The 26,481-nt window shown below is 39.3% G+C and overlaps 2 long non-coding RNA genes and 1 pseudogene across 7 annotated transcripts; 1 reads left to right on the top strand and 2 right to left on the bottom strand.

Annotated features, from left to right (window-relative positions):
- Nucleotides 1–33: 33 nt before the first annotated feature.
- Nucleotides 34–24,126, top strand: LOC126599190 (uncharacterized; annotated as a pseudogene).
- LOC126599840 (uncharacterized) lies at nucleotides 7,657–8,420 on the bottom strand. Of its 2 annotated transcripts, none has more exons than XR_007615247.1 (3): nucleotides 8,192–8,420; nucleotides 8,020–8,110; nucleotides 7,657–7,901 (listed from the first exon to the last, which is right to left on the bottom strand). It is a non-coding gene; the product is annotated as an uncharacterized LOC126599840 (long non-coding RNA). The 2 variants fall into 2 exon arrangements; XR_007615246.1 differs by having other exon boundaries at nucleotides 7,659–7,901; nucleotides 8,197–8,420.
- LOC126599841 (uncharacterized) lies at nucleotides 15,409–22,124 on the bottom strand. 5 transcript variants are annotated; one of them, XR_007615252.1, is made up of 4 exons: nucleotides 22,023–22,124; nucleotides 21,414–21,477; nucleotides 20,577–20,646; nucleotides 15,409–15,613 (listed from the first exon to the last, which is right to left on the bottom strand). It is a non-coding gene; the product is annotated as an uncharacterized LOC126599841 (long non-coding RNA). The 5 variants fall into 5 exon arrangements; XR_007615249.1 differs by lacking the exon at nucleotides 20,577–20,646; XR_007615248.1 differs by lacking the exons at nucleotides 20,577–20,646; nucleotides 21,414–21,477 and adding an exon at nucleotides 16,381–16,444.
- Nucleotides 24,127–26,481: the final 2,355 nt, after the last annotated feature.

Raw genomic sequence — 26,481 nt, 5'->3', positions numbered from 1 at the left:
TTTCAGCAAGGGTTGGTGGATTGGATATAAGGCTAGGATTTCCAAAAAAAACGTTTAACATCAAGAAGTTTTTACTTTTTACTCATCACAATTGCGAGAAAAACTGTGTAAGGGTGTCTCAATCATGTCATCCGTACACCACCAGTGGTATGCACCCCGCCATCCTGTTCGAACTGTCGTCGGCCTCAATGCTCGGTCTCGCCACCAATGGATCTTGTCACTTCCCCATATCTCTCTCTCTCTCTCTCTCTCTCTCCTCTCTAAGATTCAATTCCCTTGTTGGGTTTTTGGGATTTTACGATTAAGAATAACATGATATGATTTTACATTTTCGCACACCATTTTTCTCCTTCTGCGATCCTCTCTTGAATTGACAGACGAAAACTAGTAAATGAGTGCTAAAGGAGAAACTGGGAGTGAAAATCGCTAGCCGATTGAGATTCTAACATTGACTCCTTTACTTGTAAGAAAAGAGGTCTGCTTTGCTCATGGCAGACTTCAATCCATAGGGAAAGTTTCTCCTTCAAGTTCGGATATTTAGGGACTTTTGGTGGCTAAGATTGGCTTGAATTGTATAACAGCATAAACTTCAAGGTATTCTGGAGATAGAGGTGAATGAATTTTCATTATGTGGGGATTAGAAAATATTAGACACGACGGAACGAGAATCTAGTTTCTACCTTCAAGTGGGCGAACTTTCTTCATTTTTTTCTGCAACATAATAACTTGAATATATTGAGTTATCCAACCCAATCCAACAAACCAAACGAGCCCCCGAAGGTGTTTCAAGTTAGATGGTTTCTGTATCTTTTATGTCTTGCAGAATTTAGTCCTGTTGTCTTTGATGGATAAAAGCTTAACTCCTCTCCATCAATTCTAATTTGATCAGAACCCCTTGAAGAATGGTGTTTTGGCTGTTCAAATAATCTGCAACAACATAATGGCGTCTACCCTGTAAAACGTGAGTCGGTATTTAGGGAAAAAAAGGAATGTAAAATATAGTAAATATTAGGAGTCCTTTATTAGGTAGGATATTGTTTGTGTCCTTTATTTGTTTCCTTATAGAACAATATATACATACATATATATATATATATATATATATTTCAATGAAGTAATACAGTGAAAAATTGCCCCGTAAAATTCTATTTGCCATCAGAGCCAAGTTGTCGTAACCCTAGAAATTGTAAAACAATATTTTCTTCTGCTGTTGTGTTCTGTCTACTTGTTCCTACGCTGTTTGTTGCAGAAATCAGTCAGACCGTGTATCTTGGGATTGCAGCACGTTGTCTTGCTACTGCCGTGAGTTTCTTTATTGCAACACATTGTCTTGCTGCTGCCGTGAGGTTTTTATTGCACAATTGTGGGTGCTATGTTTTTTCTTCTTCTATGTAAGTTGAGATGGTGAATATGGGGGACGATTCAACCTTGATGTTGGAAGGTGGTTCCCACACACCAACCAACTATCCGATATTGAATCTCGTTGTCATTCAGAACGATGGGTCTGCCGTACCGAACATCGGGAAGCTAAATGGATCAAATTATCCTTTTTGGTCCAAGGTATTGGAGATGCACATTGTTGGACATGGTAGAAAGGGCTTCGTGGCAGGGAGTACCAATGGACATGATGAGGATAGTGCTGAGTATGAGAGGTGGGAGACATGGAATGCAATAGTGAAAGGGTGGCTGATCAATTCCATGGAACCTGTTATCATGGGATTTTTTATTCACCTGCATACAGCTAAAGAAGTTTGGGAAGAGGTGGCTCGGACCTATTATGATGGTTAAGATATTTCTCTAATTTATGATTTAAAGGTCAAATTGTTTAGACTTCGTCAAGAGGGCTGCCCGGTTAGTGTGTATTATGTTGACCTCATGTCCGTTTGGCAAGAGTTAGATCAGCAGAGGCCAATCAAGATGGAATGTGCTACAAATCTCAAGACACTTCGAGAAGAGATTCAAATCAATCGTGTGTATGCTTTTTTGGGGGGTTTGGAAGACATCTTTGATAAAGTACGTAGTGATATTTTACGTACTCAACCCTTACCATCTATCGATGAGCTGTTTTCTGTTGTTAGGCATGAAGCACAACGACATGCCACTTTGATGGGTATGAGTAACAACCAAGGAGGGTTGCCGTATGTGGCCATGGTCTCTCTGCCACCTGCAAACCCCTCCCCTCCCCTCCCATCTTAATAATTCTTCTAATCAATCTTTAAATTCTTGTCCATTTACCCGAGAAAATAAAGATGATTTGAAGTGTACTTTTTATGGTCAGACCCGTCATACTAAAGATACATGTTTTGCCAAGCATGGGGTGCTTGAGTGGTTTCCAGAATTGAAGAAACGATTGCGTGCCAAGGAACGTGGAACAGCAGGAACTAGTGGAGGTTGTGCCTTCCTTGCCGCTGCTACACCGATAGCCAAGGGGGCCGAGTCTAGCTCTAGTGATCCTAGTCAAACTTGTTAACTCATACTGCTCAAGGTGACTCATCCTCCAACACATGTACTATGAGACGTGTTCTTTTAGCCTCTGAAACTGAGCAACATACAGGTTGGATTCTGGACTCTGGTGCAATGGATCATATGACATATGATAAAAATATGTTTTAATATATGACAACATCTCACATGAAAAGCATAGCAACTACCAATGGTACCCTTGCACCAATGTGTGGCGTGAGCTTCGTGCATCTCACCTCATCTCTCCCTTTACACCGTTGCTTGCTTGTTCCCTCTTTATCCCATCATTTATTATCAATACAACAAGTTATTGAACAATTGGATTATGTTGCTCTAATGTATCCGTCCTTTTGTCTACTTCAAGATATTTAAACTAATGAGATAATTGGGCGTGGCACTAAGAGAGAGGGGTTGTACTATGTGTATGATGGCGTTCTTGGTAGAGCTAATGCAATTCGAGCATCTCATTCTAGTAATTTACAAAAAGTATGGTAATTGCATCGTCGGTTAAGACATGCATCTTTTGGGTATTTATAGCATATGTTGCCTAGTCTATTTAGTGGAATAAATGAATTAGACTTAAATTAAGAAGTATGTATTCTTGCTAAAAGCCATCGTGCTTCGTTTCCTCCTAGTATGAATAAAAGATCTTTGCCATTTGAACTTGTGCATTATGATGTTTGGGGGCCTTCTCCAGTTGTTACTTCTTCTGGCATTAAATGGTTTGTTATGTTTGTTAATGATTGCACTCGTATGACTTGGCTATATGTGTTGAAAAATAAAAGTGATGTTGGTATGGTATTTATATCTTTCTCTCAGATGATTCAAGCATAATATTCATCTATGGTTAAAGTTCTACGTTCCGATATTGGTGGTGAGTATATTAATTTTGCATTGTCGGAGTTTCTTCGTGATTGAGGCATTCTCCATAAAATGACATGTCCTCATACCCGCAACAAAATGGGGTTACTGAGAGGAAAAACCGCTATATCTTAGAAACGGCGTGTGCTTTACTTTTTGGAGCCTCTGTTCCTAAGGTGTTTTGGCCTGAAGCTGTCACTTATACAGTAGATGTGATTAACCGTATGCCATCTCGGGTTGTTGAATTTCGAACACCTCTCTAAGTCCTCACTCAACATGCTCTAATGGTGTCTACTAATACTCTCACTCCTCGAGTATTTGGTTGTGTGGCTTATGTGCATATTTAGAAAATTCATCGCACTAAGTTGGATCTGTGTGCCCTACGGTATGTGTTTGTGGGTTTCTCATCTCACCATAAAGGATATAAATATTATCACCCTGAGACCTGGCAAATGTATGTCACCATGGGTGTGACCTCTGAATCGGAGTATTTTTACGCTCCAGTACATTCATCTTCAGATCACCAGGGGGAGAGCACTATTGGTGATCTAGAGTGGTTTGACCTAGGGGGAGACACCATTGCCGAGACTGAACTTGCCAATAGAGAAGCAAGTGCCAAGAAGAACTTAGAACTTCGGCTAGCTTCTGCTGCAGCAAGTGAGGGTTTTCAGTTGGTCTCTGCTGAGGACAATAGGGCTCAGGAGCTTGAGCATGCCGAAGTAACATCTGAATAGTCATGGTAGACACTTGCCAAACCTGTTGATATGCCGCATCTTTCTAGTTCCTTAGTGCCGCCCAATACAACTTCTCTTAATATACCTAAGGTAAGTATTGTGGATGATTATGTAACTAATCTAAATAATAATGTAAGTGCATCTAAGTTACCACGGAGACAAAATCGAGGTGTGCCACCTGACAGGTTTTCTCCGGATGGGAATGTGAAGTATCTAATAGGCAACTATGTCTCATGCAATAGTCTTGCACAGAAGCGCCAAACTTTGGTGGACAATATGGAGTCAATTCAAGTACCAACCTGTGTGGAGGAAACTCTAAAGGATCCAATGAAGGAAAAATTTTGTCCTAGCTAAGAACAAGTAAGAACATTTGAATACATATACAAACTATTAACACATTAAAGTAGGCATGCATTAAAAACAATTCATAAAACCCATGACTTTCAAAGCCTAGTGAATGGTGAACCAAAAGACTCTTTAACAACATTAAAGAGAATGAAGAATTTAAAGATTCTTTACCCTTGAAGCTCATCCTTGTTTACACAAGGGATTCACCCAAGTGGAGGGCCTTCAAGTCACCTCCAAGCTCCTTGGATCTTGCTTGTGATTTCCTTCTCCTTTTGTGCTCCTTTGGTCCTTGAGGATGTGAGGAAAGGATCTCCAAAACACCAAAGGTTTGGTGTCTCTAAGTCTCCACACCAAGGGTGAGGTGTGAAGATGAAATGGATGACTTAGAGAAGAAAAGATTGCTAGATAAATCTCCTCTAAGTGGCCGGCCTCCTTGTTGAAAAAGAGAGAATAGGTTTCACCTCTTTTCTACAAGAAAAACCCTAATGAGAAAAATAGCTATAAAGTTGCTTTTATAACACTTTTCTTAGGTGAGTGGCAAACTTGCAATTAAGCAAACCTTCACCCTCTCCTCACCATGGCCGGCCTATTTGTTGTGATTGGGCTTATTGCCCATTTTGTTTTAGTTGTCATACAACTTAAACATAATGGGCCTTGTGGACCAAAACACTTTTGGGCCCCGAAACCCAAAACCAACTTAAAAGCCCAATACGAACCTTTCGTAAAATTAATTAATCTTGACCATTCTTCAATTAAACCATTTAATTGCATATCCATTTCATTTAATTTGTTCACTTTCATCCTTACTCGGTGTACGATCCATTAGGTTCCATTTAGCGAGGTAGTGGGCGATTGTTACTCTTAACGATCGATTGTGAATTGAAACCACATTTCAATTCTCCCTTAAAATTAGTGTTTGCTAATCATCAGGGCTTCCACAAACCATGAGTGACACCTAGCAGCATGTCATGGTTACCCAAGCTAAGTAGAATTGGTTGGAGAACCTATCCAGTTACAACTACAATGCAATACGGTAATTCTCTAATACAATACTCTTAATCACATTGTTTAAGTGATAGTTTGTTTCATGTCTACTATCCAATGTGATACATCTCCATATGATTCTTTTGAATAAGATTTGGAACAAACTTCCTAAGTCATATTCATATGCTTTGGCCAAAGACTCTCGAATCACATCTTAGAGTATTCTCCTTCCACCATGGAAGGTTAGAGATCCCTTGTTGTGCATTCATATGCCTACATGACTAGATAGCTTGACCCCAACAATGTCGTGGACACTCCAATGGAATGCCTTTGACATGATCAAAGGTCAAGGACCTAACCATTAGACATCTATGATGCCTCAGGTTAAAGGACTACTTTGCATATTGCAACTCTCGAGTTCTTACATGACATGTATGCTCGAACTCTCTTTTAATCGTTGTTCAGTGTACTCGATCACTCTTTCGAGCACCTATATGTTTGCCTTAGTGTCCAACACTATATGACTTGAGACTAGTCATACTCACGCTTGAGTCGACATAACACATACTAACCTTAGCGGATTGTCAATGCCCAATTGGCAATCCTATGGCTAGGAACGTTTTAGGAATGAACATAAGAGAAAGGTCTCGATAATCTAACTTATTTAAATCACTTATCTCTTAGATCAAATACATTCCTTGGATTCCCTTATTGTTTAAACACATGATATAATAAATAGTGATTAACAATAAGCTTTGCCCTTCATTAAACATATAAAGGTTTAATACAATAAGTATTCCAAAAGCTATTACATCAAATGAGTGGCTTTGTGGGCATTGTTGAACAACAAAAATATACAACATAAAAAAAATAGAGTCCATACAAATTGGGTCAGGCTACAAGGCAAAACAAAGATGTAAACCAGCCCAAAAGATAAGAATGGGCTTTACATACAAACCAAATATCCATAAATAAATAAATAAATAAATAATAAGGAAAAATTTCCTACAAAAGGGGGAAGTAATAAACAGGTTCCTCCTTTCCTGCAACAAAAAAACGTGGGGTCAGTTAAGAGGGGTTAAGAGAGAGTGGTAGGAAGTCATGCCCTCCATCTTCTCCCCACTTAACAAGCTCTAGAACCCTCCTATGATGCCTATAAATGGGCATCAGCTGCAACAAAAAAAAAAAGACAGAAAAAAAGGAAGGGGAAACTCTGCAGAAAATAGAGAAACTTTGAGATAATACCAAAAGCAACGAAGTGCTGCCAGAAAAGAGAAGGAATTCAATCTTTCGTGCTTTCGAAGTCAAGAACCAAAGAAGAATATTCATCGCCAGGTATAAAAAACAAAGCCCTGTTAAATTTATTTTTCTCTTGATTTTTGTTATGTTATACATATATACAAGAAACAGAGATGGACACGAAGGAAGAAACAACGTAAAAAAAATGGCAGCCGAAGACCACCAGGCAATTGTCCAGGACATTCCCCTTTTGCTCAGCAATGGTCCACAACACAAAAAAGGACAAATCATGTTTTCTCTAATCCTTCTTCTAGCCATATTTTGGCTTTTGTCTCTTCGCTCGGATGGAGGTGGAAGTTTTAAACGACGCAACTCTCCACTAACTGCAGCAAAAGGAATCTCCAAGAATCCCATGAATTTCTTCGGGGTGGCTTAGACCACCCCGTGAAGTTTTAACCGAGTCCAAATGGTCTGTAACCCCTCACCAGACTGGCAAGTGCAACTTCAAAATCTCAAGCTCAGTTTCTATAAAGAAAGACAGCAAGAAAGCAACATAGACCGATATACGACTCAAGGGGTAAGAAATTGTGCTGTTTGGTGCTACTCACGGGTACAAGACATGGAGATATGCACGTGAAGAGGAAGAAGAAGAAAAAGTTGTTTGTTTTTTTAACATATGGAGACATACAGGTGGAAGTCATATTTGGATAAAGGAGACAAGGGAACAAAGACAAATGACCATATAAGTACATGTATGTGTTGAAAAATAAACAAAGGAAAAGAAATCAGAAATTTTGATGGTGACAAAAGAAAAGTCCTCAACACAACTTTTGACAAAGACAAATAAAAGGAGGAAGGAGACGTGAAGAAGTTTTCAAGGGTCAATGTTTCAAAGTTTCAAAGGGTCAAAGTTTCAAAGTTTCAAAGTTGGGACAAAAGGAAAAGGCATCATATTGTACAAATGTTAAAGAGAAAATATGGCAAGTATCGAAGGCGCAACATGAATGGGAACACAAAAAGGGTGTCCAAAATGCTACTGTCAAAGCCAGTCAAGTAAAATCTCTTTGTGAAAACAAAAATACCAGAGTGATAATCACACACAAGTACGTCAAAACTCATTCAAAATATGGCAGATATTATGAGTACGTTACTACAAATTTCAAAGTACAAACTCTTACCTTTGGAGCCATAAATCAACAATTGTCTTCAACTCGGGGCTGCAAAATGGTTTTGTCCAACAACCAATCGAAGAGATGCCGTTGCCCGGGACGCCTGCACGAAAGAATTGACAAGTTCATCACAGTTAGAACTTTATTTCACCTCAAATACATAAGCAGATCCAGAATATAAAAAAAAAAATGAAAATGGGTAACCTGTTTAAAGGAATCACCTGCAAAGTGGTGAGCTTTTGATCCACAAAGAGAAGAACAAACGAAAATGGCAAAGAAAAAGGCAGCAGAAAGGCCGAAAGCTTTTGTGACCTGTAAATGGGTTTGCGATTTAAAGAGAAATAGTAGTAAAATTGAAGAAATTTGAAACAAAGAATCTGAGCTCCAACAAACCTTACCCATTTTTACTCTGAAATCAGCAGATACCCAATCCAAATAGAAGTCCGAAATATAACGGAATCCACGGAAATCCAAATATATCGGATTAGCTTTTTGTTTCCGGAGGGAAACCACCGGGTTTCAGAGCTAAAGAGAGAAGGAATGTTGAGGCCACTTCGTGGAAAGGGGGGTGTAAATACTATGCACCTCACGTGGGAATAGGCTCACGTGGAGAGAAAAAGAAAGTTACTGCACCCCTCAAAATTATGGGCTTTATTCAGAATGTAAATAAGAAGACAAACTGACAAAGGTCCCAGAAAAGTAAGAAAAAAAAAGGGGCCGGCCTTTCATTCTTTCAAAGTTTCAAAAAGTCTTATTTCAAAGTTTCAAAAAATTCTATTTCAAGGTTTCAAAAAGTCCTATTTCAAATAGGATGGAATTGCTAACCGTAAGGAAAAGTCAAACAAAGATAAAGTATGAAAGAAGCTTTTCAGTAAACTAATGGAAGCTAAGCTCGTGAGTCTATCATTTTGTTTTCACCAAAATGGACTTTGTAGATTCAAGCACCCATTAAGTTAGATCCAAGTCAACGAAACTTGCAGCATAAGCACAGAGACAATGACAACACAAATCATTCCAAACATCGTGGACTCAAACCATCTCAAAGCAAAAAAAAAAAAAAGAGCTCGATAAATACATGGATCAAGCTCCCATAAAATTCTTGAAGAAGTCAAATGGCACGAAGCCGTATCAAATCTCAAAACAGTACAAAGCCGCGTCAAAACTCAAAGGCATAAAGTCGCTTCAAAAGTCATTCAAAATAATGAACTACGTCGGTTTGATTCCGTTAAGGATACGTAGGCAGTCTAATATCAAGTTTTAGACGCAACTGTGAAACCGAAACGAATCCCTGGTTTATATAAACTAAATTCACTCCTGCTATCAAATACCAAAATGGTACGAAGCCGAAGAAAAGTTTTCAAAGGGCATGAAGCCGTATTAAAGTCTCAAGTGGCACAAAGCCGAAGAAAAGTCTCAAATGGCATGAAGCCATATCAAATTTTCAAATGCTCCTCGCCCGCATGAGCTAAAACTGCACAAGGCATCAAATCCAAATAAATACCAAATCCATGAACTACGAGTGACTTGATCCCTCAAGAGGGTACGTAGGCAATCTAGGGTTCAACCTACGTGCAGTCACAAAATCAAACAAACATCAAATTCCTCAAGTTACATTTTTATTCGAATTGGAATCAAAGGGTATTTCTTTCCCAAAAGAAAGATTGTAATTAATAGGCGTGTAGCCTAGAATGGGTCGAACTCGAATTAATAAAACCCTCTTCGGAAAACTGAATGAGGGTGAAATTGTGTCGAGTGAATTATTTGTTTACATATTATGTACAATTTTTGCTCAACAGGCATACTTCGAACATCCAAAGTGGGCAAAAGCAATGGATGAGGAAATGTTGGCATTGCAGAAAAATAATACATGGGAGGTGATCGTTTTACCCAAAGGCAAAAAGACAGTTGGAGACCGGTGGGTGTTTACAGTTAAATAAAAAGTTGATGGATAGATAGACAGGTACAAAGCAAGGTTGGTAGCTAAAGGATACACCCAGACATATGGTGTAGAACGTTCTCTCCAGTTGCCAAGATGAATACGGTACGTGTTTTGATGTCTTTAGTTGCAAATATGGACTAGCCATTAAAATAGTTTGATGTGAAGAATGCTTTTCTCAATGGGAATTTGGAGGAAGAAGTATATATGGATTTTCCTCTCGGGTATAGTGTTGGTGGGAATACCGGAGTATGTCTGTTGTGTAAGTCACTCTATAGACTTGAGCAATCGCCTCGTGCGTGGTTTGATAGGTTTACTCAGGTTATGAAAAAGAATGGGTATTGTCAGAGTCATTCTGATCACACGTTGTTTGTAAAATGGAGACAAAATAAAGTGACAACCTTAATCATCCATGTAGATGGCATGATTATAACCGGGGATGATTTTGATGAGATTTTGAAGTTGTAGGAAAATCTTGCAGCCGAGTTTGAAATGAAGAACCTAGGGATTTGAAGTACTTTCTTGGGGTTGAAGTTGCTTTCTGACACGCCCCGACCATGATATTCCCCGAATACCAGGACCGACACGTGCTGGCCGACACCCGGGGGTGACGAAAGCCATTAATTGATACAAAAGCTAAGAATAAGAAATAAATAAGGGTTAGAAATTTAAAATACTAAGAGTTAAAAGTTTTAGGAATGTGCTCAGAGCATACAACTAAACCTAATCACTAAAAAGAATTTAGATAAAATTTAATGAATAAAGAAGTGGGTCCTACATCGAGAGGATCCGAAGATGCTGCTGCAGAAGTGTCTTCATGCCGAGATTAGGTGCCTTGATTCTAAATCCTGAATGGGGGCGCAAAACAAAGGTGAGTGGACCAAGTTTATTTAGATATAATAATAATAAAACAATTATCAACATACTAACCCCCAAAGTTTAATAGTGAAAACTACTAGCATAGTAAGTGATGGATTTAATGGAAATCCTAGCATGCCAAATATCTCAAAAATCATATATAGCGGAATATCATCGCAGAAATCAAAACAATAAACGTATCATAAATCGTCTCGTAAACGCGATGTGCTGCTAGAAAGATCACTGAATAAATGTAACTCCCGGCCCAATGCCTGCACCTCAGTCTCTGTGCCCGTAGCCAGAGATAACTCCCTCCCGGCCCAATGCTTGTCTCCGTGTCCCTCAGCCTTTCGCTAGGGATTATTTCTCCCGGCCTACATGCCAACACCAGATCCTCGCCCCAGGCGGCATAGTGTCCACTAGGTACGCACAAATAGTTACGTCTCTCTTAAATAACCACTTCATAGCATAGGTTACCGATCATCGTCTATACTATAAAGAGGGGTTCAAAAACATGTTCTAGCATCCTATCGTCATCCATCGGATAGTCTACCAGTTCATGGTTTTTATAGAAAATACGATATATTAAAATATAGCTCAAAATAGGCTAACAATTTATTCCTCACAAAAACACGAGACGAAAATCAATATATTCAATAAACATGATTGATATAAATCAATTCACAAATTTCGTAGGCATGCTAATCATTTATGCAATTACTATAAAATCATGTAATTTTAGAAGGGGTCCACTCACAAATATTCCTTAGCAGAAGAATCGTGCGAATCAGGATTACGAATTTCCTTAATAGCAACTTTACCTAAGCACAAAAGTATAATTAATAAATAAAAGGATTTTCTAAAATATTGAGTTGAATTAAATTAAAATAGGGGATTTGGGATTAGATGGGTTTAGGGTTTTTAATGGGTTTTGGGAACCTAGAGGTTTTTGGGTTAAAATGGTTTAGGGTTAGGAAAAAGGGGTTTGGGCTTAAGCCCAAACATATGCACATACACACACACACACACACATACACACACCCACCTACGGGCCCAAAATCACAAAGGCCTTAAGGCCTAAATAAAAAAATTAAGAAAAACCGGGCTTTAAGCCCTTTTTTTTAAAAGCCACCGGCCCAAGGCCCATTTTTGGGTTTAAAAAAATAAGCTAATAAAAATAAAAGAAAAAGGTTTGGGGTTTAATGGGCTTAAGGCCCGAGGGAAGGGAAAAGGAAGGCCGGCTGGCCTGGCTTGCCGAGAGAGAAGGCCGGAGCTGCTACAGCTCCGGTCACCTGAAAACTAGAGCTTTGAGCTCCGATCTAAGTACGAAAATGAAGAACAAAGAGAGAGGAAGAGATTTCTACCTTCCAAACACCGTAACTCGGTCGGAGGTGACCGGAAAAAGCTCCCAAAGTCCACGGGTTCGCCGGAAAACGGGTGTGCTCACCCCAAAACGTTTCCGAAGCACAACCTACGTAAAAAGGTAAGGTTCAAGCTTCTAAATCACAACCAAACCACAAACTAGGTACGAGAGTGAGAGATTCGAAACCTACCCAACGGGAAAATGGAAGAAAAACTCGCCAGAGCTTTGCTCCGTGCCGTCGGTCTCGCGGGCAGGGGGAGTCCCGGGTTCGTGGGGAGTCTCTCCTGATGGTGCTAAGGTCCTCGCGAATCCAGGGGGAGGGAGAGAGACGAGAGTTTTAGGGAGAGAGGGATGCGGGAGGTTGAGGGAGAGAGGGAGAGAGAGCTACGGGGAGAGACAGAACACGAAAAAGAAGAAGAAAGGAGGAAGGGGGGTTCACGGGGATACAAAAATAAGAGGGGTGGGCCCCTTGGCTCACCAATTAAGAACTTAAAAAAAACATTTTTAAATAGAATGGGGGTGGGTTTTAACAATCTACCCCCCTTAAAAGAATTTCGTCCCCGAAATTTAAAATACTTACTAAACTGAAAGACTCGAAAATAGGAAGAATAATATATGTATAAAGCGAAATCAAGTCAAAGTGGGTGCATCAAAGAGAATATGCCACACCGTCGCGAGCGGGTTGCAAAATCCTCTATCATGCCTCCAAACTCTTACTTTCTTCCCCATCAGTGTAAAAGTATAAAACATACTTTAATAAAATGTAAAGTTGAAAACACAAAATAGCTTAAGGCCAGATAACGTCAAAATAGATAAGTAATAACATATAGGTCGAAAACTCGAATCAACTTAAAAATGAAAACATAAATACTTTTCCAAGAACATTTGTAATGACAAAAACAAATAACTAGAGTAAATGAAGTTAAAATACTTATACTGAAAATCAAAACTGAAGAATGAGAGTGGGTCTTGCCCAAGAATTCGAAATGCCACGTACTCCGAAAACAGATGTGTTTTGGGTCGAGTCCCAAGAATAACAATTTTGAATCTGCGTCAGCTGCTGTAGACAAATCTTCTTGCCCACTTGCTTAACGAACCCAACAAGTAAGCTATCGATATACCGGTCGGCCGCCCGTGATATTGATCACACATCGTTGTTTCGCTAAGCAAGCAGTAATTTCCTGAGGATGAATAATTTCACACGTCGAAAATTCGATCCTCCGAATACAAGCGCGCACAACTCCTCTAACAACCAATGTGGCCCATGAAAAACTCTCGTACCATGTCGCAAAAGTGCCATATCCCATACTGAACAAAACAGAGACTGTTGTCGTAAAACTCTATCCAGCACCAAGCATCCTATCCTCCTCAGTTCTTCCAAATGTGACCAACTACTTCAAAATTTTGCCAATAAACAACCCATTTGAAAACTGTACCTTGGGATTCAAGAGAAGTGGCTACCATGTTAGTAGTAGACCCAAAAGCTCGAACCAAGCAAGTAGAAAACGAGAAGTCATCTTCCTCAACACGCAGTATCTCTTGGGAACTGTTGTAGTGCTCAATCCACCTCTCCATTTTTGCTTAGTTGCAGATTTCAAGTCAAACAAGGCCAAAGTTGGTGGAAAGAAGAACGACTCGCAAATGGTCAACCTAAAAACAAAAGAGAGTACACACCTTTCGAGAGAAGTGTAAAGATTATTCAATTCTCGCTTCGACCGTCCTGTAGTGCCATTCCAAGATGCATCAACCGATCTGCTAGAAGTGTTTTAACAACCACGTACTCACCACAATAAAGTTCAGAAGTGAAGCAGTGGAAATATGAGTCGAGACGAACACATATCGTTGGAAAATAACCGATGTGATGCCTAAGAATTCTAGTAAGATGGTGATACAATATGCTGACCTTCTGCACCACAATCTTCACCAGTCTCTTACTAAATGACAACTCAAACTTCACACCCACGATGAACTCTTTATGGTAAGTCTGGTAAGCTTGTGAAAAGGTTATTCTCCCAACATTCCTGTCCGAATCAACACGAACTGGGTGCACACTTTCACCGAAACGAACGATTGTGCATTTCTCACTGATTAGGCGAGAAACCATGTCGAAAAGGCTGAAAGAACACTTAAGAATTTAAGGGTCAAAACAATTCCATTACAATCCAGAGTACAAGATATCGGGATTTGAACTAGAAACTATGCCGAGAACAAAGATTTTTTTTTTTTTTTACCTCATGTAATGTTCCGACATGATCCAGTTTCACATTGAGAGCTGAATAAGCAAATGAAGGTGAAGATGCAAAAATAGAAGTAACTGTTTATGATTATTTTGCAAATCATCACAGTATGATCAACTGGTTTCTTAACCAAGAAGAAAATAGGTCTAAGCTCAAGGATAGTTAAGAACTGATAATAAGATTTGACGAGGCTAAAGAAATTTCGGGATTCACAATACTTTGTGAAAGCTGTTTCAAAGTTCAAAAATTAAATATAGAACCTCTGAATCAGCAGAATGACGAAGAAGAAAAATACAAAGTAGCCTGCGTATGCATGCAGTGACACGATTGGCTACCTTAAAGTGATGCCCTTGAGCAAACCAAAGCTCGATGAGTCCAGAGAAGTTCAGAGTAAAGTTCGATCTTCATACAATGATGAATATGATAGAGTCTCAAGCCATTACACTGAAAATTACAAGGCTGAACAGCTAGTTTGCAAGCAAGAGACTAAGCTAATCTTCGCCGAAAAAATACGCGGACGAGGAACTAGGGTTTACTACCAAGTACTAAACCCAGGTGAAGTTCAAGGAATCTGTTTATCCAAACAAGACTGAATCTTCATTATCGAAGTCCAACTACAACAACGACAAGAATTGCAACTCCTTTCAGAAAATTGGTGAGAATAGCGTCTGCTGCCGAGGAGTTTCTCAAGATTTCGATGTTGAGCCGACTCCGCCCGCAATTCCTAGGGAACGCATGTTGCAGAGTGGCATCGCCATTTCGAATCTACAGCTGGTCTTAACCAGAATTCCTCGAATTGAGATTTCTAAAACACGTTGCTTCAAATAATACTGACTCTACCCTTCCTTCCCGAGGAATGCACGTCGTAGAGTATCAATCTGATGCTTAAAGTCGTCCAACAAATCAAACACATCACCGATGAGGCACAATCCCGACACGAATCCTTGAATTTCAACCAGAATGTGACAATTCAATCAGAGAGAGATTTGCACAACTGCACCGACTGGCACAAAATTCGGAAGTCGTGACATCCAAATGATGTCAAAACCGACACTTTAAGATAATAGAAGAGAATCCTAAGTATGCTCTGAACAAACCACGCTCTGATACCAATCTGACACGCCCCGACCCTGATATTCCCCGAATACCAGGACCGACACGTGCTGGCTGACACCCGGGGGTGACGAAAGCCATTAATTGATACAAAAGCTAAGAATAAGAAATAAATAAGGGTTAGAAATTTAAAATACTAAGAGTTAAAAGTTTTAGGAATGTGCTCAGAGCATACAACTAAACCTAATCACTAAAAAGAATTTAGATAAAATTTAATGAATAAAGAAGTGGGTCCTACATCGAGAGGATCCGAAGATGCTGCTGCAGAAGTGTCTTCACGCCGGGATTAGGTGCCTTGATTCTAAGTCCTGAATGGGGGCGCAAAACAAAGGTGAGTGGACCAAGTTTATTTAGATATAATAATAATAAAACAATTATCAACATACTAACCCCCAAAGTTTAATAGTGAAAACTACTAGCATAGTAAGTGATGGATTTAATGGAAATCCTAGCATGCCAAATATCTCAAAAATCATATATAGCGGAATATCATCGCAGAAATCAAAACAATAAACGTATCATAAATCGTCTCGTAAACGCGATGTGCTGCTAGAAAGATCACTGAATAAATGTAACTCCCGGCCCAATGCCTGCACCTCAGTCTCTGTGCCCGTAGCCAGAGATAACTCCCTCCCGGCCCAATGCTTGTCTCCGTGTCCCTCAGCCTTTCGCTAGGGATTATTTCTCCCGGCCTACATGCCAACACCAGATCCTCGCCCCAGGCGGCATAGTGTCCACTAGGTACGCACAAATAGTTACGTCTCTCTTAAATAACCACTTCATAGCATAGGTTACCGATCATCGTCTATACTATAAAGAGGGGTTCAAAAACATGTTCTAGCATCCTATCGTCATCCATCGGATAGTCTACCAGTTCATGGTTTTTATAGAAAATACGATATATTAAAATATAGCTCAAAATAGGCTAACAATTTATTCCTCACAAAAACACGAGACGAAAATCAATATATTCAATAAACATGATTGATATAAATCAATTCACAAATTTCGTAGGCATGCTAATCATTTATGCAATTACTATAAAATCATGTAATTTTAGAAGGGGTCCACTCACAAATATTCCTTAGCAGAAGAATCGTGCGAATCAGGATTACGAATTTCCTTAATAGCAACTTTACCTAAGCACAAAAGTATAATTAATAAATAAAAGGATTTTCTAAAATATTGAGTTGAATTAAATTAAAATAGGGGATTTGGGATTAGATGGGTTTAGGGTTTTTAATGGGTTTTGGGAACCTAGAGGTTTTTGGGTTAAAATGGTTTAGGGTTAGGAAAAAGGGGTTTGGGCTTAAGCCCAAACATATGCACATACACACACACACACACACATACACACACCCACCTACGGGCCCAAAATCACAAAGGCCTTAAGGCCTAAATAAAAAAAATTAAGAAAAACCGGGCTTTAAGCCCTTTTTTTTTAAAAGCCACCGGCCCAAGGCCCATTTTTGGGTTTAAAAAAATAAGCTAATAAAAATAAAAGAAAAAGGTTTGGGGTTTAATGGGCTTAAGGCCCGAGGGAAGGGAAAAGGAAGGCCGGCTGGCCTGGCTTGCCGAGAGAGAAGGCCGGAGCTGCTACAGCTCCGGTCACCTGAAAACTAGAGCTTTGAGCTCCGATCTAAGTACGAAAATGAAGAACAAAGAGAGAGGAAGAGATTTCTACCTTCCAAACACCGTAACTCGGTCGGAGGTGACCGGAAAAAGCTCCCAAAGTCCACGGGTTCGCCGGAAAACGGGTGTGCTCACCCCAAAACGTTTCCGAAGCACAACCTACGTAAAAAGGTAAGGTTCAAGCTTCTAAATCACAACCAAACCACAAACTAGGTACGAGAGTGAGAGATTCGAAACCTACCCAACGGGAAAATGGAAGAAAAACTCGCCAGAGCTTTGCTCCGTGCCGTCGGTCTCGCGGGCAGGGGGAGTCCCGGGTTCGTGGGGAGTCTCTCCTGATGGTGCTAAGGTCCTCGCGAATCCAGGGGGAGGGAGAGAGACGAGAGTTTTAGGGAGAGAGGGATGCGGGAGGTTGAGGGAGAGAGGGAGAGAGAGCTACGGGGAGAGACAGAACACGAAAAAGAAGAAGAAAGGAGGAAGGGGGGTTCACGGGGATACAAAAATAAGAGGGGTGGGCCCCTTGGCTCACCAATTAAGAACTTAAAAAAAACATTTTTAAATAGAATGGGGGTGGGTTTTAACAATCTACCCCCCTTAAAAGAATTTCGTCCCCGAAATTTAAAATACTTACTAAACTGAAAGACTCGAAAATAGGAAGAATAATATATGTATAAAGCGAAATCAAGTCAAAGTGGGTGCATCAAAGAGAATATGCCACACCGTCGCGAGCGGGTTGCAAAATCCTCTATCATGCCTCCAAACTCTTACTTTCTTCCCCATCAGTGTAAAAGTATAAAACATACTTTAATAAAATGTAAAGTTGAAAACACAAAATAGCTTAAGGCCAGATAACGTCAAAATAGATAAGTAATAACATATAGGTCGAAAACTCGAATCAACTTAAAAATGAAAACATAAATACTTTTCCAAGAACATTTGTAATGACAAAAACAAATAACTAGAGTAAATGAAGTTAAAATACTTATACTGAAAATCAAAACTGAAGAATGAGAGTGGGTCTTGCCCAAGAATTCGAAATGCCACGTACTCCGAAAACAGATGTGTTTTGGGTCGAGTCCCAAGAATAACAATTTTGAATCTGCGTCAGCTGCTGTAGACAAATCTTCTTGCCCACTTGCTTAACGAACCCAACAAGTAAGCTATCGATATACCGGTCGGCCGCCCGTGATATTGATCACACATCGTTGTTTCGCTAAGCAAGCAGTAATTTCCTGAGGATGAATAATTTCACACGTCGAAAATTCGATCCTCCGAATACAAGCGCGCACAACTCCTCTAACAACCAATGTGGCCCATGAAAAACTCTCGTACCATGTCGCAAAAGTGCCATATCCCATACTGAACAAAACAGAGACTGTTGTCGTAAAACTCTATCCAGCACCAAGCATCCTATCCTCCTCAGTTCTTCCAAATGTGACCAACTACTTCAAAATTTTGCCAATAAACAACCCATTTGAAAACTGTACCTTGGGATTCAAGAGAAGTGGCTACCATGTTAGTAGTAGACCCAAAAGCTCGAACCAAGCAAGTAGAAAACGAGAAGTCATCTTCCTCAACACGCAGTATCTCTTGGGAACTGTTGTAGTGCTCAATCCACCTCTCCATTTTTGCTTAGTTGCAGATTTCAAGTCAAACAAGGCCAAAGTTGGTGGAAAGAAGAACGACTCGCAAATGGTCAACCTAAAAACAAAAGAGAGTACACACCTTTCGAGAGAAGTGTAAAGATTATTCAATTCTCGCTTCGACCGTCCTGTAGTGCCATTCCAAGATGCATCAACCGATCTGCTAGAAGTGTTTTAACAACCACGTACTCACCACAATAAAGTTCAGAAGTGAAGCAGTGGAAATATGAGTCGAGACGAACACATATCGTTGGAAAATAACCGATGTGATGCCTAAGAATTCTAGTAAGATGGTGATACAATATGCTGACCTTCTGCACCACAATCTTCACCAGTCTCTTACTAAATGACAACTCAAACTTCACACCCACGATGAACTCTTTATGGTAAGTCTGGTAAGCTTGTGAAAAGGTTATTCTCCCAACATTCCTGTCCGAATCAACACGAACTGGGTGCACACTTTCACCGAAACGAACGATTGTGCATTTCTCACTGATTAGGCGAGAAACCATGTCGAAAAGGCTGAAAGAACACTTAAGAATTTAAGGGTCAAAACAATTCCATTACAATCCAGAGTACAAGATATCGGGATTTGAACTAGAAACTATGCCGAGAACAAAGATTTTTTTTTTTTTTTACCTCATGTAATGTTCCGACATGATCCAGTTTCACATTGAGAGCTGAATAAGCAAATGAAGGTGAAGATGCAAAAATAGAAGTAACTGTTTATGATTATTTTGCAAATCATCACAGTATGATCAACTGGTTTCTTAACCAAGAAGAAAATAGGTCTAAGCTCAAGGATAGTTAAGAACTGATAATAAGATTTGACGAGGCTAAAGAAATTTCGGGATTCACAATACTTTGTGAAAGCTGTTTCAAAGTTCAAAAATTAAATATAGAACCTCTGAATCAGCAGAATGACGAAGAAGAAAAATACAAAGTAGCCTGCGTATGCATGCAGTGACACGATTGGCTACCTTAAAGTGATGCCCTTGAGCAAACCAAAGCTCGATGAGTCCAGAGAAGTTCAGAGTAAAGTTCGATCTTCATACAATGATGAATATGATAGAGTCTCAAGCCATTACACTGAAAATTACAAGGCTGAACAGCTAGTTTGCAAGCAAGAGACTAAGCTAATCTTCGCCGAAAAAATACGCGGACGAGGAACTAGGGTTTACTACCAAGTACTAAACCCAGGTGAAGTTCAAGGAATCTGTTTATCCAAACAAGACTGAATCTTCATTATCGAAGTCCAACTACAACAACGACAAGAATTGCAACTCCTTTCAGAAAATTGGTGAGAATAGCGTCTGCTGCCGAGGAGTTTCTCAAGATTTCGATGTTGAGCCGACTCCGCCCGCAATTCCTAGGGAACGCATGTTGCAGAGTGGCATCGCCATTTCGAATCTACAGCTGGTCTTAACCAGAATTCCTCGAATTGAGATTTCTAAAACACGTTGCTTCAAATAATACTGACTCTACCCTTCCTTCCCGAGGAATGCACGTCGTAGAGTATCAATCTGATGCTTAAAGTCGTCCAACAAATCAAACACATCACCGATGAGGCACAATCCCGACACGAATCCTTGAATTTCAACCAGAATGTGACAATTCAATCAGAGAGAGATTTGCACAACTGCACCGACTGGCACAAAATTCGGAAGTCGTGACATCCAAATGATGTCAAAACCGACACTTTAAGATAATAGAAGAGAATCCTAAGTATGCTCTGAACAAACCACGCTCTGATACCAATCTGACACGCCCCGACCCTGATATTCCCCGAATACCAGGACCGACACGTGCTGGCTGACACCCGGGGGTGACGAAAGCCATTAATTGATACAAAAGCTAAGAATAAGAAATAAATAAGGGTTAGAAATTTAAAATACTAAGAGTTAAAAGTTTTAGGAATGTGCTCAGAGCATACAACTAAACCTAATCACTAAAAAGAATTTAGATAAAATTTAATGAATAAAGAAGTGGGTCCTACATCGAGAGGATCCGAAGATGCTGCTGCAGAAGTGTCTTCACGCCGGGATTAGGTGCCTTGATTCTAAGTCCTGAATGGGGGCGCAAAACAAAGGTGAGTGGACCAAGTTTATTTAGATATAATAATAATAAAACAATTATCAACATACTAACCCCCAAAGTTTAATAGTGAAAACTACTAGCATAGTAAGTGATGGATTTAATGGAAATCCTAGCATGCCAAATATCTCAAAAATCATATATAGCGGAATATCATCGCAGAAATCAAAACAATAAACGTATCATAAATCGTCTCGTAAACGCGATGTGCTGCTAGAAAGATCACTGAATAAATGTAACTCCCGGCCCAATGCCTGCACCTCAGTCTCTGTGCCCGTAGCCAGAGATAACTCCCTCCCGGCCCAATGCTTGTCTCCGTGTCCCTCAGCCTTTCGCTAGGGATTATTTCTCCCGGCCTACATGCCAACACCAGATCCTCGCCCCAGGCGGCATAGTGTCCACTAGGTACGCACAAATAGTTACGTCTCTCTTAAATAACCACTTCATAGCATAGGTTACCGATCATCGTCTATACTATAAAGAGGGGTTCAAAAACATGTTCTAGCATCCTATCGTCATCCATCGGATAGTCTACCAGTTCATGGTTTTTATAGAAAATACGATATATTAAAATATAGCTCAAAATAGGCTAACAATTTATTCCTCACAAAAACACGAGACGAAAATCAATATATTCAATAAACATGATTGATATAAATCAATTCACAAATTTCGTAGGCATGCTAATCATTTATGCAATTACTATAAAATCATGTAATTTTAGAAGGGGTCCACTCACAAATATTCCTTAGCAGAAGAATCGTGCGAATCAGGATTACGAATTTCCTTAATAGCAACTTTACCTAAGCACAAAAGTATAATTAATAAATAAAAGGATTTTCTAAAATATTGAGTTGAATTAAATTAAAATAGGGGATTTGGGATTAGATGGGTTTAGGGTTTTTAATGGGTTTTGGGAACCTAGAGGTTTTTGGGTTAAAATGGTTTAGGGTTAGGAAAAAGGGGTTTGGGCTTAAGCCCAAACATATGCACATACACACACACACACACACATACACACACCCACCTACGGGCCCAAAATCACAAAGGCCTTAAGGCCTAAATAAAAAAAATTAAGAAAAACCGGGCTTTAAGCCCTTTTTTTTTAAAAGCCACCGGCCCAAGGCCCATTTTTGGGTTTAAAAAAATAAGCTAATAAAAATAAAAGAAAAAGGTTTGGGGTTTAATGGGCTTAAGGCCCGAGGGAAGGGAAAAGGAAGGCCGGCTGGCCTGGCTTGCCGAGAGAGAAGGCCGGAGCTGCTACAGCTCCGGTCACCTGAAAACTAGAGCTTTGAGCTCCGATCTAAGTACGAAAATGAAGAACAAAGAGAGAGGAAGAGATTTCTACCTTCCAAACACCGTAACTCGGTCGGAGGTGACCGGAAAAAGCTCCCAAAGTCCACGGGTTCGCCGGAAAACGGGTGTGCTCACCCCAAAACGTTTCCGAAGCACAACCTACGTAAAAAGGTAAGGTTCAAGCTTCTAAATCACAACCAAACCACAAACTAGGTACGAGAGTGAGAGATTCGAAACCTACCCAACGGGAAAATGGAAGAAAAACTCGCCAGAGCTTTGCTCCGTGCCGTCGGTCTCGCGGGCAGGGGGAGTCCCGGGTTCGTGGGGAGTCTCTCCTGATGGTGCTAAGGTCCTCGCGAATCCAGGGGGAGGGAGAGAGACGAGAGTTTTAGGGAGAGAGGGATGCGGGAGGTTGAGGGAGAGAGGGAGATAGAGCTACGGGGAGAGACAGAACACGAAAAAGAAGAAGAAAGGAGGAAGGGGGGTTCACGGGGATACAAAAATAAGAGGGGTGGGCCCCTTGGCTCACCAATTAAGAACTTAAAAAAAACATTTTTAAATAGAATGGGGGTGGGTTTTAACACTTTCTCTTCTAAAGGTATCTTCTTGTCTCAAAGTAAGTATGTCCTGCATTTATTAAAAGAAACTGGTATGCTAGGGTGTAAGCCGGTAGACACTCCAATTGTTGAAAAGCATCATCTATGTTTGGATCCAAATAAGAAATCAGTTGATAAAGGTAGATATCAGAGACTTGTAGGAAGACTAATTTATTTGGCTCATACACATCCGGATATAGCCTATGCTGTGAGTGTAGTGAGACAGTTTATGCATTCACCGAGTGTAGATCATATGGCTACTGTTATGCGTATCCTAGCATATTTGAAGTCTGTGCCAGGAAGATGAGTTTTGTATGGGAAGCACGGGCATTTGAAGATTGAGGGATTCAGAGATGCTGATTGGGCAGGTAATGTAAGTGATAGGCGACCTACTTCTAGGTATTTTACATTTGTAGGAGGAAATTTGGTTACATGGCGAAATAAGATACAGAAGGTAGTATCGTGATCCTTAGCTGAGGCCGAGTATAGGGGCATGGCTCACGGCATTTGTGAGGTTCTTTGGCTTCGAAAACTTCTTTGGGGTCTTGGGTTTAAGCCAAAAGAGACCATGAAATTATATTGTGATAACAAGTCCGTGAGAGATATAGCTGATAATCCAGTGCAACATGATAGGACAAAACATGTGGAGGTTAATCGACATTTTATTAAAGAGAAGCTCGAGAAGAAGATTGTGTCAATACCGTTTGTGAACTTAGAGGAGCAACTTGTAGATATCCTTACTCATGTTGTGTGTAGTCGGAAATTTGATGACTCACTTGTCAAGTTAGGCATGTGTGATATCTATGCACCAACTTGAGAGGAAGTGTAAAACGTGAGTCGGTATTTAGGGAAAAAAAGGAATGTAAAATATTGTAAATATTAAGAGTCCTTTATTAGGTAGGATATTATTTGTATCCTTTATTTGTTTCCTTATGGAACAAGGATTGTATATGTATATATTTCAATAAAGTAATACAGGGAAAAATTACCCCGTAAAAGTCTATGACTCTATTTGCCCTTTTAGTAACAATATCCATCACTCAGTTCTATCATCGGCGTATTCGTCAGCAGCACGACAAACTTCGGCAACACAACATCAAGATTAGTTTACGGGAACAAGAGTCCACTGACTTAGCTTCTCCCCTCTGTCAAGTACTTTTCCTTTTCCATCTTGCTTTGCTTTCTCGTTGCCTTTCTTTTGAACGTGCAGTCGATTAAATACTACGCACATTTTAGCGTCTTAGCCACTGTGCCGACATGGAAGGGCCACAAGGATTACCTCGAGCACGTTGCACGGAGCTTGAATCACGGAAGCCATTTTTGGTCCCTTGGATTGCGAGCATTCTACCTTTCGTTCCCTCTCTTCCTCTGGATATTTGTCCCATCCCCATGTTCGTGTGCTGTTGCATAATGTCATTTGTTCTATATTTCTTGGACACAACCACCAGCTTTACCAGACATCTTCACACTAACTCCATCCGAGGAATCAGTTGGATAATCGTCGTGATAAGGTGTCGAAAATTACTTCATTTTAGGTTTTACACTGTTATGATTTATTAGAAATTTAGTTTGTTTGGAAATTGCTTTTAACATGACTGAAAGCACTTTTGTGAAATTCATTTTGAGATCCAAATGTTTTTTTGAAGAAGCACCAGATATGTGCTTCTTGCAGGAGGCACTTCAAGTGCTTTTCCAAGATCCATTTAGAATTTTATGAAAGATTGGTTTTAAAATTATTTTTACCAAAAGTGTTTGCAATCATTTTAAAACACTTCCAAATGAGTTCTTATAATATTGGGTGAACTGCCCATTTAGTCCTTGAATTATCACTTCAGTGAAAATTAGGTCTCTAAACTATTTTTCCAGAAAAATCAGTTCTTGAATTATAAAAATTTGCCAATTACATCCCTAATAATATAATCGAAGCTACTATATTCAATTTTCTGTCAATTTAAGTTACGTTACTTGCATGTAATACACATTAGAGGTAGATTGGTAGTTTTTTTTTAATTTTTATTATTATAAAGAAATAGTGTATGAAGTCAAATTTGGAGGGTAAATTGGTAGTTTTACATAAGAAATAGTGTAAGTTAACTTCATAGGGTAAATTAGACTTTAGATTTGCAACCTATATGAAATGTTAAGGTTTATAGGCAAAAAAATAACTCTATTACACTCTAAAGTGTTTCAAGTGACTTAAGTTAACGAAAATTTGGATAAAATAGCTTTGAATATAATAGTAGGGATAAAATTAGCAATTTTTAAGGAATTTTGGGACTTATTTTACCGAAAAATAATTCAGGGACCTAATTTTCATTGAGATGATAGTTCAGAGACTAAATCAGCACTTCACCGTCTAATATTTGTAGGGTGTTTATATCCTTAATAGATGGATCCTCTGTATATTATGTTATTATGTGTAATTGGGTGTGTAGTTAACTATTAAGAATTATTGGAAGTTATGGGATCATTTGTTATATAAATTGTTTGGGGGATTTGATTTAATCTGTTATCAAGTATTTTTAAAAATTTCAGCAGATTAATGAATTTTTCATGTCTTTTTTTTATTTAGGAATATTTTATGCTAGTTAAATATTTGTCATGCATGCAGATGCAGCAGATCTGAATGTAGTTTATTTTTTAGCATGAAATCTCACCTTTCTAAAACACAATTAATCAGATAATTTACGTGTCTTTAAGTCATTCCACTCAAATTTAAATCCTCAAATATATAATATTGTAATTTTCTCAGTATTACAGATCTCGTCAAAGTATTTTAGAATATTGTCTTGCTTTTTTTATTCACTAACTAAATAAAACAATTGTAGAATGCATTTGATGAACCTCGAAATCATATGCAGATTGGAGTTTTTTTTTTGGGTAATGCTAGAGAGTAAATTTTAGAAATTAAAGGATATTTAGTTTATGATTGGTTTATTACTTAAACGTTGATAAACATGCTAATTCATATTGGTAACATATTATTTAATTTGTAAATTTAGTCTCCAAATATAGTCTTCCTAATATTATCCGATTTTTTTATCAATTAGTATACCCAATGTGCCACTTGTCTTTTGTTTTGATCCATTTGTCCTTTAGTTTTGTCAGAATCAAGGAAGAAAATATCGGTAATATCGGAAATATCGGTAGTCCGAAAACACGGAAATATCGATGGAAATATCGGGATAATATCGATATCGATAAAAATTACATGGAAACCACGGAAATTGTAAGAAAAACTTGGAAATTTTTATTGAAACTTTGCAGGATGTTTATTTAGTCAATTATCTATTAGTTTATCACAAAAAATTGGAAGGAAATGCATTACATGATGAATTTAATTGATTTAAGTTGATAATATAGCGAGCTGGCAAACATTGTGAATGTAGAAAATATGTAGTAATTAATGAAAAAAATTTAAACACACCAAAATCATTTATATATAATGAAATTAACAAATGTGGAACAAACAATTTGAAAAGTAAGAGAAAAACTGACAATAATATATACATGTGCAATATGGAAACTTTCACACGGCATTTCTAGCCACATGTCAGATCTCACAATTTCCTCATATTTAATTATAGAGGGATTCGTGCAGGGCTCTCTCGATCCTTCTCCCACAGTCTCCTTGTTTCTTCTTTTGCCCCCCCATCTCTTCTCTGCAACACACGCAGACCGCACACACCACACACGCAGTCTCTCATTCTCTCCCTCAGTCTCTCTGTCGTCCGTCCATCCTTCTCCCTCAGCCTCGATCTCGATCCTTTTCTCCCTCAGTCTCTCCGTCGTCCGTCTATCCTTCTCCCTCAGCCTCGATCTCGATCATTCTCTCCCTCAGTCTCTCCGTCCGTCCATCCTTCTCCCTCAGCCTTGATCTCGATCCCACGGATCGTCGACGCTGAGCATCGACGA

This window comes from Malus sylvestris, chromosome 14 (genome assembly GCF_916048215.2).
Source record: "Malus sylvestris chromosome 14, drMalSylv7.2, whole genome shotgun sequence".
Taxonomy (NCBI): Eukaryota; Viridiplantae; Streptophyta; class Magnoliopsida; order Rosales; family Rosaceae; genus Malus; species Malus sylvestris.
This window is presented reverse-complemented; position numbering and strand designations above follow the sequence as displayed.